The sequence below is a fragment of the Hemitrygon akajei genome, chromosome 17 (genome assembly GCF_048418815.1).
Source record: "Hemitrygon akajei chromosome 17, sHemAka1.3, whole genome shotgun sequence".
In the NCBI taxonomy this organism is placed as follows: Eukaryota; Metazoa; Chordata; class Chondrichthyes; order Myliobatiformes; family Dasyatidae; genus Hemitrygon; species Hemitrygon akajei.
In genome coordinates, this window is record NC_133140.1 from 30,865,880 (window position 1) to 30,885,549 (window position 19,670).

A 19,670-nucleotide genomic window follows, 5' to 3' on the forward strand; every position below is an offset into this window, starting at 1 on the left:
AAGAGACGTATTGAAACCAAAACTAAATGCGATCTCCTTTTAACATATCCAATTGAAAGTCAGCTTTTAAAAGATAGAAGTCAATTTTATATTCACGGAGACAAAACTGGTAAGCTATTGGCTAATCAATTGAAGCCATTTATAGCTAAGTGGCAAATTAAAGAAATACGTAAAATTAATGGGGATATGACAACTGACCACTTTGAAATTAATGACACTTTTAGGGAATTTTATTCCAAATTGTATAGCTCTGACTCTGTTAATGATAATACTGCAATGAATAATTTTTAGATCAATTAAATATTCCTAATCTTTTGATAGATGACCATAGGCAATTGGATCAACTCATTTCCCAGGAAGAAATTGCTCAGGCTATTCGAGAATTGCATTCTGGGAAATCCCCAGGACCCGATGGATTCTCTGGAGAGTTTTATAAGGCTTTTTCCTCCTTACATACCACACTTATGTTCTATCCTTACAGATTCCTTCAAGGTAGGAAGATTACCGCAGTCTTTTTATGAATCCTCCATTTCCCTTATTCTCAAACAGAATAAGAATCCTACTGAATGTTCTTCATATTGACCTATCTCTTCACTCAATTTTGATACTAAAATTTTATCCAAAGTATTGGCTCACAGACTTGAAAATATTATATCTTTTATAGTTCCGGATGATTAAAAATCGATACTCCTATTTTAATATATGGTGTTTGTTAAATGTTATGCATTCTCCATCTAAGGAAATATCAGAATGTGTGATATCTATGGATGCGGAAAAGGCCTTTGACAGAGTTGAATGTAATTAGCTTTCTACATCCTTCAAAAAATTTAACTTTGGACCTAATTTTATTCATTGGATTAAATTACTTTATTTATCTCCCTCTGCTCGGGTTCTTACTAATCTTCAGAATTCTAAGGCTTTTAAACTCCAATGTGGAACTAGACAAAGTTGTCCTTTCAGCACTCTGCTTTTTGATTTGGCATTAGAACCCTCAGCAATTTTTTTTAGACTTTAAAGAGATTACTGGTATTTTAAGGAGAGGTACTATTCATAAAGTGCCACTCTATGCTGATGACTTATTTCTTTTTATATCTAATGTTACAACCTCTTTACTATGTGTGCCCTTTACTATTGACTAATTTTAGTCAGTTCTCATTGAATGAAATTTCCATAAGAGTGAACTGTTTCCTTTAAACAATTTAATACCATCCAATATTAACCTTCCTTTTAAAACTTTAAGAAAACAATTTACGTATTTAGGAGTAACCATCACTAAGAATTATTAAGATGTATTTAAGGAACATTTTTTAACTTTATTGAATTATGTTTAAAAACACTTTCTAATTAGTTGCCCCTCTCTTTTTCACTGATTGGCCGAATTAATTCTATTAAAATGAATATCTTACCTAAATTTATATACCTTTTTCAAGCCGTGCCTGGTTTTATTCCTCAGTATTTTTTTGACTCTTTGGATTCAATTCTCTCTTCCTATATATGGAGGAATAAAACACCTCAAATAAATACAGTTCGCCTCCAAAAAAACAAACAGAATGGAGGCTTTGCCTCATCCAATTTTAGATTATATAGTTGGGCAGTTAATATATGAAATATTATGTTCTGGATATATTACATTAACCACGAGAATTGCCCCATATGGGTTTCTTCGGAAGTCAATTCTGTTATGAAATTTTCCATGACTTCTTTACTTGGATACTCATTTCCCCTATCTTTAAATAAACTAACTGACAATGTGGTGGTCAAACATACTTCGAGGATTTGGTTACAGTTTAGAAAACATTTTGGTTTATTGAGGTTTTCCCTCTTGAGTCCCATCTTTTCTAATTGCTTTTTTAAACCATCTTTAATGGACCTATCTTTTAAAGAATGGGATAGATTTGGTATTAAACGATTTCAGGAATTGTTTGATGGAGGGAATTTTTCTTCTTTTGTGCAACTTTCTTTTCAAATATTTTTATTATATTATTCAAAAATAACACAAGTACATCGAAGTAACAACACTTACAATGCCTCAAGGATAAAAAAAATATCTTATAGATTGAAAATGTTGTGAATAAAAAACCCTACTAAGCAAAAAAGTGAGAAAAAAACCCATTAGGTGTATAACCCTGGAGCCATGCGTTATACAAAAAGCTTCTAAAAATAAACATCAAACCACCAACAAGAAAGAAAAATACATCAAAAAAATTTACAATTAGATTGTGGAGAAGATCTATCAATTAGCTCAAATGATAATAGAGAGCAAATGAGCCCCATCTTTTCTCAAAATCAAATAAAGGTTCAAAGGTTCGACTTCTAATTTTCTCCAAACTAAGACATAGCATCACTTGGGAGAACCATTGTGACAAAGTAGCAACTTTCAACAAAATTTAACCTTTCCAATACTCACTTTCTTCGATATTTACAGATTAGAGATTTTTTAACATCCCAACTACATACATTTCCTACAAGCCCAGATAAGAATATAATAGATACAATTTTTAATCTGAAACCCTTTGAAAACGGTTCAATATCTCACATGTTGCTGTTGGGACTGAAAAAGGCCTCTTTAGATAAAATTAAAGGAGACTGGGAAAAGGATTTACAGGTTCTCATATCTGAAGAGAATTGGAAGACTATTTTAAAACTGATTAATTCTTCATTGTTATGTGCTCATCATTCTTTATTACAATTCAAAGTGGTACATAGAGTTCACATGTCTAAAGACAAACTCTCTCATTTCTATGCAGATATTTCCCCCTACTGTAATAAATGTACTAATGGAGTGGCCACACTAATTCATATGTTTTGGACATGTCCGAGCCTTAAAATATTTTGAAAATATGTATTTCAAACTTTTTCTGTACTCTTCAACATTAGTTTTAGGCCCAATCCCTTGACTGCCATGTTTGGTATTGCTGAGGATAGTATTACAAAACTGAAGCCATCTAATATGCGGGTATTGGCCTTTATGTCTCTTATGGCCAGGAGGGCAATCTTGCTCAAGTGGAAGGAGGCTGCTCCGCCCACTCATGTTCAATGGCTACCTGAAGTTATGTTGTGCCTTGATCTAGAGAAGATTCGTTGTTTGATTTCTGATTCTAAACATGATTTTCTAATGTTATGGGGACCCTTTCTGAGTTATTTTCATAATCTTTGAACTGTTATTGAAGTATGGTTCTGAGCCATCATTATTATAATATTATATGGTAAGGTATTCTTTTCTCTTTTCTTTTTCACCAACCAACTCATTTTGGTAGTGGGGGGTAAATATTTTTAATAAAATACAGTCATTCTACTTTATTTCATTTCATAATTCAATCTTTTTTCTACATGATTGATTTGGAAAATGGGATACTGTGATCATATTACTGTGATTTAAATGTAATGTAATTCGTATTACTTGTATCCTTATGAACTTTGTATTTATATCCATGCAATTTATATAATATTAATAAAAATATTGAAAGAGACCAGTGATTCCCGACTGCCCCACATGGAGGTGGCTACTTGCCCTAAGGGCGCGTCAGGGTGTGTTGAAGATTCTTGGGCTGGGGGGGGGGGACGGTAAGTGGCGCCCTAACTTGAGGCACTGACCTGACCGATCATTAGTAGAGCAGGCACTTCCAAAACAGAAAGGACGAGACACTGGAACACGGGAAGAACCATAGCTCTGCAGGCGGTGAGCACTCGGCGTCACAACGCATCTTCTGAAACTCAGTAATCTCATCCGACCTTACCGACCAAACAGACGTTATTGGTGATGCATAAGTTCGCAACCACGATGCCCAACAGTTCCGCTTGACTCGCGGCACGGAACTAGTTCATGCAATTTAACATTTGGTAAGTTAAGTACGCCCTCTCAACTTTCTCCACAGATCTACTGGAAACAGGTGAAATAGAACCAATCAGGGAACCTGCCGGCCTCTTGAGGTATTTAAAGCGACCTCGGCTTCATATGTGCAGTCAACGACCATCTTACGATTTGATGAGACCTTACATGATTGATCTGTCGTGCTAATTGGAGTGGTAGAAAGGTAGCTTGCCGAACACCAGCTCTGTCCCGACTAACATTCAGATTCCCATCTGAATCCTAGTCAATGTAATTTTCACTGTTGTGATCGTCTTCAACTTCACCTCGCTGTTCCTTTGCATGCCACTACCATCATTTTGCCCATGTGAACTCGTTGCCATCATCAACATCCAATAGCATTTCCAGTTTGTGTTCATTTTTAAAATTTTAGCTTATTCCTGATAACGATGGATAAATATCCTGCTGAGAAACAGAAGATGCGTCAATACAAAGTTACATACTTGGAGTATGGTTTTATTCCGTTCCCATCAGATCAGCAATGCTCCATGTGTCTTCTCTGTATTGCCTAATGAAGGAATGAAACCATCAAGATTGCAGGAACACTTCCATAAAAGACACCCTGAAAAGGCCACTTATGGTGTTACTCAGTTCCCGAAGATGAAAGAAGCATTTGAAAAGCTTTGAACACTCAAGTCATTTCCCAAGAAAGTTAAAAATGACCTTGATAGTGGTCTCACTGCTTCTTATAACATTTCCAAAATTATAGCAAAATATGGAAAATCTCATGCAATTGGCAAAAGGTTAATAATGCCACTGTATCAGAAATGCTCACCACTGTTTTCAAAATGGATACCAGTATTTTAAAATCAATTCCTCTGAGTAATAACTCTGTAGCTTGTTGTATTGACAAAATGAGTGAGAACATTGAGAATAATCTGTGCACAGAGCTACAAAAACAGAACTTCTGATAGAATTGGATGAATAAACAGTGCAAGGCAATGAGGCATTGCTAATGACATATGCATGGTTTATCAAAATTGGAAACGTTTATGAAGAGATTGTCTTTTGTAAAAAGTTGAAAACAAATATCAACGGAGAATCAATCAAGAATGAGTCAAAATGTATATTGAGGATAAAAATATTCCAATTATGAACATGATTTTTGTGCAACAGATGGAGCACCTTATATAACAGGGCACCATGCTGGTTTAGTGGCATTTATGAAAAAAGAAATTCCATGTAATTTGCAATCCATTGTGTAATTCATCGTCATCATCTCCTAGCCAAAAACCTCAGCCAACTTTTTTAAAACTGTTATCTGTTATCACAAAATTAAAGCTCATCCATTAAACAGCAAAATATTTCATCAGTTACCCTAAGATAACATGTTTGAACACTTGCTTCTTCACACTGAAGTGTGTTGGCTGTCAAAAGGCTGCTGCTTAACACATTTCTATGATCTTTTTGACACGATGGTTCAATATAGACAATAGACAATAGGTGCAGAAGTAGACCATTCGGCCCTTCGAGCCTGCACCGCCATTCTGAGATCATGGCTGATCATCTACTATCAATACCCGGTTCCTGCCTTGTCCCCATATCCCTTGATTCCCCTATCCATAAGATACCTATCTAGCTCCTTCTTGAAAGCATCCAGAGAATTGGCCTCCACTGCCTTCCGAGGCAGTGCATTCCAGACCCCCACAACTCTCTGGGAGAAGAAGTTTTTCCTTAACTCTGTCCTAAATGACCTACCCCTTATTCTCAAACCATGCCCTCTGGTACTGGACTCTCCCAGCATCTGGAACATATTTCCTGCTTCTATCTTGTCCAATCCCTTAATAATCTTATATGTTGCAATCAGATCCCCTCTCAATCTCCTTAATTCCAGCGTGTACAAGCCCAGTTTCTCTAACCTCTCTGCGTAAGACAGTCTGGACATCCCAGGAATTAACCTCGTGAATCTACGCTGCACTTCCTCTATAGCCAGGATGTCCTTCCTTAACCCTGGAGACCAAAACTGTACACAATACTCCAGGTGTGGTCTCACCAGGGCCCTGTACAAATGCAAAAGAATTTCCTTGCTCTTGTACTCAATTCCCTTTGTAATAAAGGCCAACATTCCATTAGCCTTCTTCACTGCCTGCTGCACTTGCTCATTCACCTTCAGTGACTGATGAACAAGGACTCCGAGATCTCTTTGTATTTCTCCCTTACCTAACTCTACACTGTTCCGATAATAATCTGCCTTCCTGTTCTTACTCCTAAAGTGGTTAACCTCACACTTATTCACATTAAACGTCATCTGCCAAGTATCTGCCCACTCACCCAGCCTATCCAAGTCACCCTGAATTCTCCTAACATCCTCATCACATGTCACACTGCCACCCAGCTTAGTATCATCAGTAAACTTGCTGATGTTATTCTCAATGCCTTCATCTAAATCGTTTATGTAAATCATAAACAGCTGTGGTCCCAATACCGAGCCCTGTGGCACCCCACTAGTCACCACCTGCCATTCCGAGAAACACCCATTCACCGTTACCCTTTGCTTTCTATCTGCCAACCAGTTTTCTATCCATGTCAATATCTTCCCTCCAATGCCATGAGCTCTGATTTTACCCACCAATCTCCTATGTGGGACCTTATCAAATGCCTTCTGAAAATTGAGGTACACTACATCCACTGGATCTCCCTTGTCTAACTTCCTGGTTACATCCTCAAAAAACTCCAATAGATTAGTCAAGCATGATTTGCCCTTGGTAAATCCATGCTGGCTCGGCCCAATCCTATCACTGCTATCTAGATATGCCACTATTTCATCTTTAATAATGGACTCCAGCATCTTCCCCACTACTGATGTTAGGGTGACAGGATGATAGTTCTCTGTTTTCTCCCTCCCTCCTTTCTTAAAAAGTGGGATAACATTAGCCATTCTCCAATCCTCAGGAACTGATCCTGAATCTAAGGAACATTGGAAAATGATTATCAATGCATCCGCAATTTCCAGGGCCACCTCCTTTAGTACCCTAGGATGCAGACCATCTGGACCTAGGGATTTGTCAGCCTTCAGTCCCATCAGTCTTCTCATCACCGTTTCCTTCCGAATGTCAATGTTTCATTTCCTCTGTTACCCTATGTCCTTGGCCCATCCATATATCTGGGAGATTGCTTGTGTCTTCCCTAGTGAAGACAGATCTAAAGTACTTATTAAATTCTTCTGCCATTTCTCTGTTTCCCATAACAATTTTACCCAATTCATTCCAGGCCCAACATTGTACTTAACTATCTTCTTTCTCTTCACATACCTAAAAAAGCTTTTGCTATCCTCCTTTATATTCCTGGCTACCTCATTTTTCTCCCTGTATTGTCTTTTTAGTTAAGTTCTGTTGTTCCTTAAAAATTTCCCAATCATCTGTCCTCCCACTCACCTTAGCTCTGTCATACTTTCTTTTTTTTAATGCTATGCAATCTCTGACTTCCTTTGTTAACCACTGTGGCCTCTTTCCCCCCTTTGAATCCTTCCTTCTCCGGGGGATGAACTGATTTTGCACCTTGTGCATTATTCCGAAGAATACCTGCCATTGCTGTTCCACTGTCTTTTCTGCTAGGATATCCGTCCAGTTAACTTTGACCAGCTCCTCCCTCATGGCACCATAGTCTCCCCTGTTCAACTGCAACACTGACACCTCTGATCTGCCCTTATCCTTCTCAAATTGCAGTTCAGTCTTTGCTCCAATTCAACAAGAGCTTTGGAAGCAAGATTGAACTTCTACATGGAGCTGTAGCGTACCAAGCCGATCTGTGTGACGAAATGAACATTCTAAATACGAAACTGTAGGGTGAGAATTTCAATTTAATCCAGGCAAAAAGCACAGTGTCCACTGTGGGTAAGGAGTTGGAAATTTGGAAATAAATAAGCAAAACATTGGGAGAAGAATGTTCTCACAGTTTCCCTGTGTGGAAAGTCTGGCACTCTCTTTCACAGATGCTGATTTACAAGAGTACTGCTTACACCTGCAGTCACTGTAGAAAGATTTTCAGAATGGATTCAAGGATTTGAACGATCTGTAAATTCTGGACTGGGTAAATAACCCATTTCTTTGCAAGATGGAAGAACGGGGAGAGCGCTTGCACGAAGAAATGATCAAAATTTGGAATGATGAAGCAATTTTTTTCAAAAATGTTGGCTTTTATGGAGTGTGGTTACACTGTCATACTAAGTTTCCTAGTCTTTGGACAAGAGCCAAACTGCTCTTCATTGCATTTCCATCCTCCTACCTTGTTGAAAGAGGCTTCAGTGCAGTGAACTACATACAAAGAAAAAAGAAACTGCTTGGACATTGTTACGCGTGGGGACTTAAGCCTTTTGCTGTCACAACTTGAACCCGGTATTTCAACTCTTGCCAAAAAACCATCAAGCTCAGAGATCACAATGATATCGAAGATGCTGTACAACGTGGTGTGTAAGATAGCTTCTAAAGACAGATAAAAGTTTAAAGCAGAATCATTTCTCATTTTAGCATATGGTAGATTTGATTTTACACTATGGCGGCGCCGGAAAGTATATTGTGCCTAAGAGGAGTGTTGGCAAGTAGGAAAGGTCGGAAAACACTGGGACTTTTTGGGAAGGGAGGAGCGGGCAGACGATCGGAGTTGGAAGAAGAAAACAGCCCCTCCCCCAGCGATCCGCAGTCTCCCGCGCCGCGCGGGCGTCGGAACGCGCAGGCGCAGTGTGTGTCGCGTCACGAAAGGCGGTTTGTGACGTGGACAGTGGTGACCATGGTGTTGGCGGTTGCAATGGCGCATAACGTGTTTGAAAGGTATGGCGAGCGGACGTGTTTTCTGCTCGGGGAGTGGCGGGCATCACTATCCGCTGTCCGCCCGGTCGGTGCCCGCCGTGGCGCGGTTCTTGGCGATATGGTGGTGCAGGGTGAAATCACAGCCGGTCATTCACTCGCCCTGCGCGATGGTGTGGGCAGCGCTCCGGTGCCGAGCCCCGGGTCGGGCTGCCGAGGGGAAGGGGATGGTTGTGTATTGCTGAACCGAGTTACTTTTCACGGGGACGGATTTAACGATAATGATCCGCTTCGCGCTTTGTAAGGATCTCAGACCCAGAGCCAATGTCACGACCCAAGGTAGGAGCATGGCACATCGTAAACTTACATTGCGATGTCCTCCAGAGCCGGCCTTGTCGTCACCCTTGTACATACATTTACAATACTATCCCGAACATGCGAAGTAGTGACCAGGTATGACAGTGTAAAACCACTCTAGTCAGTTTTCTTTCAATCGTCGGCACAAGTACCTATTCATCTTCATCTTCATTGTATGCCGTATCAGCCCAAGTATTAGTGCTGTCAAATGGGACTTAATCTCCGGTAATCTGAGTTTGGGTGCCCAATTCTGGTTTTGCCTGGATCACACAGCCGAGGTGCAAATGTAGATGAGACAGCAATTTTCCAGTAGTGAGGTGAGAGTGACCAACATTGAGGCACTTCAGGGTCTGCGATGGCTTGTGGTATCAAGGAGTCCTGGTAAATTTGAAGCCTGCTGGCATCACTCTTCTGGCCCAGGTAGTGCCAGTGAACAACGCCACCTCAGGTTGATGTCCAGTCACAAACTGGAGAAAATCTGCAGGTGCTGGAAGTCCAAGCGACACATAGAGAATGCTGCAGGGGCTCAGCAGGCCAGGCAGTGAGTGCCGTTGACATACTGGGCCTGCTGTACTCTTTTCCATAGATACTGCCTGACCTGCTGAGTTCCTCCAGCATGTTGTGTGTGTTGCTCAGGTGGATGTTCTTGTTGCTGTTCAAGGGATTTTTTTGCTGGGGAATGTTTTATTTTGAATGGGTTTTGTGACTGTGGAGAATTTAAGTCTCAGGGTTGACTACTGCATGCAACTTTTGATATAAATATACTTTGACCTTTGATCAAAGGGACAATAGAGAGACGGATTAGGGGTGCTGGAAAACTGGAGCGACACGTGCTGGATGCTGGAGGAGTTCGGGGGTCAGGCAGCAGCTAGGAGGGAAATGGACAATCCCTTCATAAGGCTGGAAGGAAGGGGGACATGAGCCAGAAGGAAAGGGCGAGAGGGGAGGAGGTGTTGGTGGGTGATGGGTAAATCTAGGTGGAAGGTATGCAAGTGGGATTACTGTCAGGTGATAGAAGAGGCAAAAGTTTGAACAAGATGGAATCTGATAGGAGAGGGCAGTTGACTGGAATAAAGGGAAGGAGGTGAGGAATCTGAAGATGGTGGGCTGTGATGTTGATGCAGGTTGGAGACTATCAGGATGGTACTGCTTCTAGCAGGCCTAACACTCTAACATGGTAGTCGAGGAGGCCCTGGACAGATACGTCAGTGGGAGAATTGGAAGCGGAATTGAATGGCTGCTCACGAGGATATCCTGACTGTTAGCAGCTGGAGTGAAGGTGCTCAATGCAGTGGTCCCTCAGTCTGCTTCGGGTCTCTGCAATGTAGAGGAGGTCGCACTGGGAGCACTGAATGCAATACATGGCGCTGATGGAGTTGTATGTGAAAAACTGCCTCTCCTGGAAAGATTGTTTAGAGCCCTGAATGCTGGTGAGGACAATGAGTAGGGGCAGGTTGCTGGGATAAGAGCCTGGAGGGGATTTAGCGAGGGATGAGCAGACAAGGGAGTGGTGCAGAGTGATCGCTGCAGAAAGTGGAGAGGGGAGGGGAATATGTGCCCCAAAGTGGAACTCTTGCAGTTCTTCTCTCACATTTTGGACTGGGTCAGGAGTTAGCTTTTTCACTGCAGTGCTTGTAAATCTTTGAGATTCTCCGTTGTCCCAATGGATTGGAGCTGATCGACTATCTTCTTAGCTGAGACTGACAGCTTTTAGTAGTATGATTACGTGTTATAGTTCTTCGGTCTTTATATAAGCTGTTCAATCTTAGCAATAATATTAAAGCGCAGTCTTCAGAAAGAATTTTAAATTAATTTATATATTTAAAACAGTTTCCTGTTGCTACCTACATGATAATATCTTGTGGTTACCTTCCATTTCAAAAAGCTATCAGTCACACTGAGTGCCTACAAACTGACTGGGCTGGGAAATTTCAAACATTTACCACCTTCTCAGTGAAAATGTCTTCGTCACTCGGTCCTAAGTGATTGTCACCTCCTTGGATTTAGGTCTCTCTTTTCAGAATATACATCAAGGCTCATAGATTGTTAAAACCTATTGCAAAAATGTTTCAGTGTGGTCACCGCTCGCTCCTTTAAGCTGAATGGGATGGGCCTGTTTGGATATATGGAACAATTTCCTTATCTCCGGGAACAGGACAGTGTTGGATGCTATTGGAAAGAGGTTAAAGCTAAGGAGAAAGCACAGAAAAGAATGATTTGTCGGAATGAAAGACTTTATCTATTATGACAGACAAAAATAACTTGTTTTCACAAAGAGAATGTTAAATGAAATCTACGTATGTTGTTTGAATTTGGGAGGTTTTAGTAAAACAGGAGTGCGGCTGACTGAAAGATAAAAATCAGAATCAGGTTTATTATCACTGACTGATAGGTCATGAAGTTTGTTGTTTCGTGGCAACAGTGCAACACAAAGATACAGACTACTATAAATTACAAAATAAATAGTGCAATAACAGAAGCGGGCAAGCTTGAGTGGTGAGAGTCCTCAATGATGGATGCTGCTGCCTTCTTGGCCTCTCGAAGAAATCCTTAATGTCGGGATGGTCTCTGCCCATGATGGACTGGCTGAGTGTATGTCCCTCTGTGTCCTCTGTCGATCCAGTCAGAATGCTCTCCACCACTCAACTATAGACATTTGTGACATGCCAAATCTCTTCAAACTCCTAATGCAGTACAGCATGGAGGTGCTTTATTTCAATATTTTGGGCCCAGGATAGATTCTCTGACACACAGAAGCTTGAAACTGTGACCCTTTTCCACCGCAGACCCTCAATGAGGACTGGTGTGTGTTCTCCCAGCTTCCCCTTCCTGAAGTGCACAGTTAATTCCCTGGTGTTGCTGACATTGAGCACGAGGTTGCTGTATGACACTTCTCAGCCAGCTGATGTATCTCACTCTCTCACGCCTTTCATTTTCAGATTACTAAAAGAACATGGGGAGATTATACTGCAAATACAACAATATGACAGGAAATACAACAATATTAGAGTATTTTACAGAAAGGATCACAGGATTATTGATTTAAATACTTAGTGCAGTTCCTTAGAATACAGGCCTTTTTATAGAATTTGAGATATATATAAGTATATAGGATTTCGATATCCTCACCCACACTCCACTTCAGAAGGTGGTGGTAATGCACCTCAAAGCTGTTTGCAAGCTGCCATATAGCTGGAGGAGAAGAAAAATAACTGAAAGGTGAGGGTGTGGCGGATGTGAAAGTGTTTGTGTAAGGAAAACCATCTCACAGAATAAATAAAATCAAGGTGTATGCAAAGGGAAAGTGAATTGAAACTACATAAGAACTTTTGCACTCATGACTGGGGCATAAAGTTAATGCAGTGTAAACTGAATTGCCTCTACAGTGGAACTACATAACCTTCGTTGCTATTTCAATGTTAGCTTACATATGACTTTTGATGTTACATTGCAGATGGATTGCTTCCGTAATGGTCATAAAACTGAACCAGAGGAAAACCGTCGTAGTCAAAGACGCTGCACCCCCAGACACCCAAAGGTCAATGGTTGGAGCTGGCCACCCTATCCCTATCAGATACTATCTTGGATCGCCGACTTGTACTTACTTATCGTTGTAGTGGGTATACTTATCCCTCTTCTTCCATCGAGGTGCGTACCTGCTGGCTACATTGTATCCTTTTTAACAGGACTGCAAAACCTTACTAGTACACATTTAAGGAAATAGTTGCACAGCCTGACCTGTTTCCTTGCAGTAATTTTATTTGCAAGTTTCATCTTGCAACAGTGCTGGTTTCAGTTTTGGTAAGCATGGAAATTTAAAAGCATTTTGAACTGATAAAGAACTGTAGTAGAAATGGGTATTAATCATTGTGTAAAAATATACTGCATGAATTTTATAATTTATTCTTCTGATTTCACACATTTTCCTGTAATAAACTAGAGTCTAAAGTATTAAAGTGACTACAAGACCAGGAAATCTTACTGCAAATGGCTAGCAAGGACTGCCTGTCTCTGCAGGCAAACAGAAGGGAACCCTATCATAGAATGGTTACAGCATAGAAGGAGATCATTTGGAGAATTGTGTCCATGCTCGTTGTCCATCCGAGTAGCTTGTCAGTTCTACCCATTGGCCATTTCTCTGCAACCTTTCAAGATTTTCCTCACCATTTATTTATGCAAGGACAGAATGGAACCTGCCTGCGTCACATATGCAGATTACTATCATTCCAGATTCTCATTGGCCACTTTATTGCATACGGGAGTGGAACTCAGTGTGGCCGTCTGTTGCTGGAGCCCATCCACTTCAAGGTTCAAACATGTTCTGCATTCAGAGAGGCTCTTCTGTACACCACTGTTGTAATGCAAGATTACCTGAGTTGCTGCCACATTCCTGTCAGCTTGAACTAGTCTGGCCATTCTCTGACCTCTCATTAATGAGCCATTTTTGCCCACAGAACTGTTGCTGATTGTATTTTTTTTTGCTTTTTGGCACCATTCTCTGTAAACTCTAGAGACTGTTTTCTATGAAAATCCCGGGAGATCAATAGTTTCTGCGATACTCAAACCACCCAGTCTGGCAAAATCACATTCTTCCCCATTCTGATGTTTAATCTGAATGTCAGCTTCACCTCTTGACCATGTCTGCATGTTTATATGCATTGAGCTGCTACCACATGATTGGCTGATCAGATATTTGCATTAACAAGCTGGTGTGCCTAATAAAGTGAATGTATATGTTGCATAATGAAAATAAGATTTATCTTAAATCACTCTTAATTGATTTTCCCTTAGTTACATACCTGTGACTTTTAGTTCTTTACCCATTCACCAAAGGGGACAGCCTCCCACTATTCCCTCTGTCCAGACCCCTCATCACTATCAAATCTACACTCAGATTTCTCTTCTTTAAGAAAAGTGGTGCAAACTTCTGTAATATCTCTAATTGTGGTATCACATTCCAGGAATCACTCTCATAAAGTATTTTATTGTACTCTGTAAAACCTTCTCATCTTTGCTGTCATGGGATGACCAATACTGAATGTGATACATATGTTAATAAAGGTTCAGCATGACTTCTGTTTCTTTTAATAAAAGATAAAGTCCAGTGTAACTTTCATATCCTCCATAGCTTTACTCCCCAAATTCATTCTGGTGAAACTTTGAACTTTGTTGCTCACTGTTTGTTATACACCTTTAGTCCACCTAAAACGTGGTGTTCCAATTCCAAAACTCCCTCTCCCCCCTCCCCTATTGAAGTATCTGTAAGATGGGGTTTTCTCGTTATTTTTTCTGCTGGTGTGAGTGTTGTGAAACATATCAGCAGCATCAGCAATTTCTGAACCACAGCCATACTTATCTTTCACCCCTTTCAGGCTGATCTAAATCCTACCCCTCCTTATATACAGCAACAGTTATTCCCGCCATTACAGACATTTACAATATACGCTGCACCCATAAAGCATTGTGAAGGACCCCACGCTCCCCTCATACAAACTCTTCTCCCTCCTGCCAACTGGCAAAAGGTAACAAAGCATTCGGGCTGTCACGACCAGACTGTGCAACAGTTTCTTCCCCCAAGCCATCAGACTCCTTAATACCCAGAGAGTAGACTGACATCTACATCATTTATTATTATTTTGTAATTTGTCCTCTACTGTGCCTGTTGTCTTGTTTATTAGTTATTGTACTGCCCTGCACTGTTTTGTGCACTTTATGTAGTCCTGTGTAGGTCTGTAGTCTAGTGTAGTTTTTGTGTTGTCTTACATAGTCTAGTGTAGCCTTGTGTTGTCTCGCATAGTCTAGTTTAGTTTTGTGTTGAATATTTTTGTTTAATGGGAAAAGCATGAACTAATGATAGAATAGTTAAGGAAGATGGTCAGTATTATCAGTTAAAAAAAGTATTATCAGTGATTTGATTTGATATTAAATCTAAGCTATAAACCTGAATACACTACAAAACATGCGACATAAGTTGGGGGAACTACATTAAAGAACATAACAGTAAACAAACACACACTCACTCACTCACTCACTCATAAAGCATCTATCGAAAAGAATAAAGAGTTGATGCTTTGGGCCAATGCCCTTAATTAGGACTGAAATGTCGACTCTTTAGTATGTTACGAACCCCGTAACTGGGTCACTTACCAGCAAAGATAGAGAGGTCCGCTGAAATCTGATGGTACTATTTTTAAACGTTTTTATTTATAAAGGGGCACAAAAGTAAGGTTAATACAAACATTCAGATAATATATGTCGTTAATACTCAATCTAAAGCGCGGGTATAGTAATAATCAACAATAAGAAGTAGCTCTATCGTTTGTCTGGGGGTAAAAATATTGTCCGATGGAAATATCAAAGTCTCTGGAGTTCATGCAGGCTTTTAGCCTTTTGGGGACCGCTGGGTTTCACGTGTTGGAGAGAGAGAGAATTTTTGGTGAGAAAATAAACTTGCCAGCCTTTTGGACTCAAATCGTTGAATCGGGAACGTGGGTTCCCCGTTGTCAGTTGGAAGTCCTTTTCGGGGTTATCAGCCACTCGTTCCCCAAGCTAGGGGAACCGAACCACACGTGGCTCCCGAATAGCTTCCCGTCATCACGGGAGCGATGAGCGATGGTGTCTCCTTCTGGTGCGTCGCTAGGGTACTGCCTCCTGCAGCTCCCTTTTTATCTTGCCTTGCAGAGTTGTAGATGTCAATCAAGGTGGGGTGATACAATCCCCACCCCACATTGCCCAAGGGTGTGCACGCAGCCCTGATCGCTGGCACGTAGCATAGAGTTGCAATCCACACAGGTGTCTCTAAGAACAATGGTCAACATCCGTTGCTTTGTATTTCTGAGGATTCTCTCTCATTTCCTGGGTCCCAGACCCGAATTAATAGCGATCTTGCGATTCTCAGGAAGGAGGGGGCTGGGTTCATAACAAGTAGAACAGGGTTTAATACAAGCAGCCTAATGATTTTACTACCTTAGAAGAACTTATGATTTTTTTCAATATTCATTCGTATATTTTGGAACTATTCACTTTTACAATCCTAAGAAATATTAGCATAGATCAAATTGATTAAATTATTTTACTCGGGTGATGGTTTGACCAGCTTAACACCAATAATGCAAGACATTTAACTTGGATCAAAGCTGAAATAGCTGATTTGTGTGTATTAATGTGTGTATGAAACTTCTGTATTTAGTACTTCCAGCTTTAAAATTATAGGTAGTTGTTACTTGACTTGATCATGTCTAATTTTATTTCAGTGTTTTAAAACTGATAAGCAAAAAGTTACAAAATTTCATCCATAATATTCAGAACATTTTAACCTTAACCCGTTTTAGTGGTTTGGTGGTGCTTTTATTTGGCACGTAGCTTTTCAGGTGATTGCAGCCACCATTGACCCAGCTGAGGATAGCGTTCGGGCCAAGGGATATAAAAGATTACCCCCGGTGTACAAAGGCAAACCACTTAAATCTGGTCTCCATAAGCGTTACTGCCCGCTTTGTGAAGTTAAGGTGTAAGTATCAGACTGAGTAATGCTTCTGTTGCTTAGAGCTGAAAAATATACAAAATAGAGGATCGGCGAGGTTCGTTTGATCAATGGTAGTGTGGCAGTCGGAGTAACACTTTATAGCACTAGCTGTGAGATGAGGTTCAATTCCCAATGCTGTCTATAAGGTGTTTGTATGCTCTCTCTGTGATTGAATGGCTTCCCTCCAGGTACATATTCCAAAATGTATGGGCTAGGGTTATTGAATTGTGAGTTTGCTATGTTTGTGCTGGAAGCATGGTGGTACTTGTGGGCTGCCCCCAGCACAAGTGATGGAGTTGTTCTGACTGTGTTGGCCGCTGAGACTAAACAGTGCGTTTTACTGTAAGTTTTGATGTTTCAATGTACATGTGACAAATAAAGCTGATCAGATCAGGTTTGAAGAACTTTATACCTAACCTCTGACCTTATTTCTTTGTAGACCTATGATGTCGTAAGCCATTAGAATAATACAAAATCATGTATATTATTCAATGCAGAATTAAGATTGTCTAAACTGATATCTTTATGTCTATATCATTGTCTATGTCTATATCATATTAACAGTTTTGGATTCCAACCAGTAGTTATTTGATGCCTTTATAGTAACTGCAAATTATTGCCTTAGAATTGTAAAGTTGATTGAAAATACTTGCAACAAAGAAATTATTTCTTTAAGTTCACTGCATTACTGTTTCAAAGTTCAAAGTAAGTTTATTATCAAAGTGCATATATGTCACCCTGAGACTCATTGTCTTACACAGTAAATGCAAGAAACAATAGAATCAATGAAAGATTGCGTCCTATAGGATGGTCAATCAACCTTCATGCAAAAGGCAACAAACTGCAAATATAAAAGAGAAAAGAAATATAATAAATAAGCTATAAATGTCAAGAACATGAGATGAAAGAGTGTATGAAAGTGAGCCCACAGGTTGTGAGAACAATTCAGTGATGGTACGAGTGAAGTTGTCCCCTCTGGTTCCAGAGCCTGATGGTTGAGGGGTAATAACTGTACCTGAACCTGGTGACGTGGGCCCTGAGGCTCCTGCACCTTCCCGCTGGCAGCAGTGAGAAGAGAGCTTGTGCTTGGTGGTGGGGGTCCTTGACAATGAGGCTGTTTTCCTGCGACAACGCTCCGCAGTTACTTTTGATATTGAAGAAATAGATGCAAATGCTAAGTAAGGTTTTAGAAAGTATGATATTTGGAACATTCAGAGTAAAACACGGTACTGTATTATCTATCGAACATAATACATTGGAGCACAATTAGGCCATTTGGCCCATCAAATCTGCTCTTCCATCCATCATAGCTGATTTATTATCCCACTCAGCTCCGTTTTCCTGCCAGCTCCCCATAAACTTTGACACCCTTACTAATCAAGAACTTGTCAACCTCTGATTTAAATATTACTTGGCTTCCAAAGCTGTCGGTCGCAATGAATTCCACAGATTCACCACTCTCTGGCTAAAAAAAAGTTCCTTCTCATTTTTGTTCAAAGTGAAGTCCTTCTGTTCTTTTTTTTTGTAATTTATTTTTTTTATTGAAGTTCATCATCAAACAAACATTTCCATAAGATGTATTTCAGAGATTCTGAGGCTAAACTCCCCTGGCTACTGGAAACATCCTCTCCATGTCCACTCTAGCTAGGCCTTTCAATATTTGAATGAGATTCCTCCTCACTCTTCTAAACTCGAGTGAGTACAGGCCCAGAGCCATCAAACTCCACTTCATTAACTCTTCCACTCCCAGGATCAATCTCGTGAACCTCCTCTGGACCCTCCCCAATGAATATTCTGATCTGTGCTCTCCTTCAGACTTTGACTGTTTATCTGTTACAACTTCCCACCATGTAGTTTCGCTACAGATGCTGTTTTAGAATGCTGTCCGATGTGTGGGCTATTTGCACTGCAATGTTAGTGTAATTTGTTTGTATTTTGACCAAATCAGAAGCATGCTAAGACCCTACAGTTATTCCTCTGTGGGAAAAGTATAGAAGTTCCTATTTTTTCATATTTATTATAATTTTGGGATGATAGATCATTATATTTTCTTGTATTTCTGATTCACACGTGTCGAAATTCCCATCACTGCAATAAATGCAAGAAGTGTGTCGGTAATTTTGATCAGCACTGTAAGTGGCTCAACAATTGTGTAGGAGGCAGAAATTACCGGTAAGGCAGGTTTTTGTATGCTTGTCAATAAGAAAAAAATACACATAGCTATTTCGTAATATTTTTGAGTGGAACAGAAATTGAATTAAACTTTTATGATCATGAATAGTCACATGGTCCTGACTAGAGGCTGTGGTTGGGTCTGGTTTTAACATCATTAAGTTGAAACTTGGCCCAATCAGAACCAGTTCAAACACAAACCAAGCTAAAGTACTTAAATTTTGGACCAGACCCTGACCATCACTGTGAATGTAAGTTTCGTATGTGCTATTGATTGGAGGTATGATATAATGGTCCTGATATATTAAGTGGTGGTGTATCGAAGGTTTTGCCTAATTCCGAGTGCTAACTTACGTAGAGCTTTATTTCAGTATATCTGTTAATGTTTTCATTCAGTAAAGTGCAGATGATTTAAACGAGTGTTACTGGACTCACTGCTGTCCGTTTCACTCACATTTGGGAGTGCTGGGTACCAAATATATCTCCAAAGTATGTTCAAAGATCGTGTAACTGTACTTTGCATCTTGACATTTAAAAGCCATGTTTGTTGTGAGGGTGCACAGAAATATAATGTAGAAGGAAATTTACAGAATGTACTGTTCACTATGCACTGAATGCTTTGAATACTGTATTGGGAAGCAGAGCTGGAAAACGAATGCCTTTTTGCTTTTGAGATCAGTTTTGCAGGTACCACTAGATGAGGATATTTAACCTCCTGTTTGATTGTGGAACAAGCACAACATTTCATTTTCAGTTCAATATTATTTTGCTTTCCCTGATTAAGCTCAACCCATCTCAGCATTTGCTCCAGTTTCCAGATTTTGGTCATTGGTTTATTATGGTTACGTACGGAGATACAGAGGAAAGCTTGTCTTGCAGACTGTTCATACAGTCAAATCCTTTTGAAGTAGAGCAAGGTTATACAACATGTTGATACAGAATAAAAAGTTACAGAGAAAGTGCAGTGCAGGTAAGCTGTATAGTGCAGCATCATAATGAAGACTGCAAA

The 19,670-nt window shown here is 40.1% G+C and overlaps 1 long non-coding RNA gene across 3 annotated transcripts in view; it reads left to right on the top strand.

The window, feature by feature from the left end:
- The first annotated feature begins 8,508 nt into the window (after positions 1 to 8,508).
- The window catches only part of LOC140740587 (uncharacterized), a 34,010-nt gene continuing 22,848 nt past the window's right edge, over positions 8,509 to 19,670 (top strand). The window contains exons 1-2 of one of the 3 annotated variants that reach the window (XR_012101882.1): positions 8,509 to 8,634; positions 12,422 to 12,615. This is a non-coding gene — a long non-coding RNA (uncharacterized lncRNA). Of the gene's footprint in view, positions 8,635 to 12,421; positions 12,616 to 17,125; positions 18,662 to 19,670 lie in introns of those variants that run through there. The other 2 variants (XR_012101880.1, XR_012101881.1) reach the window with 2 other exon arrangements.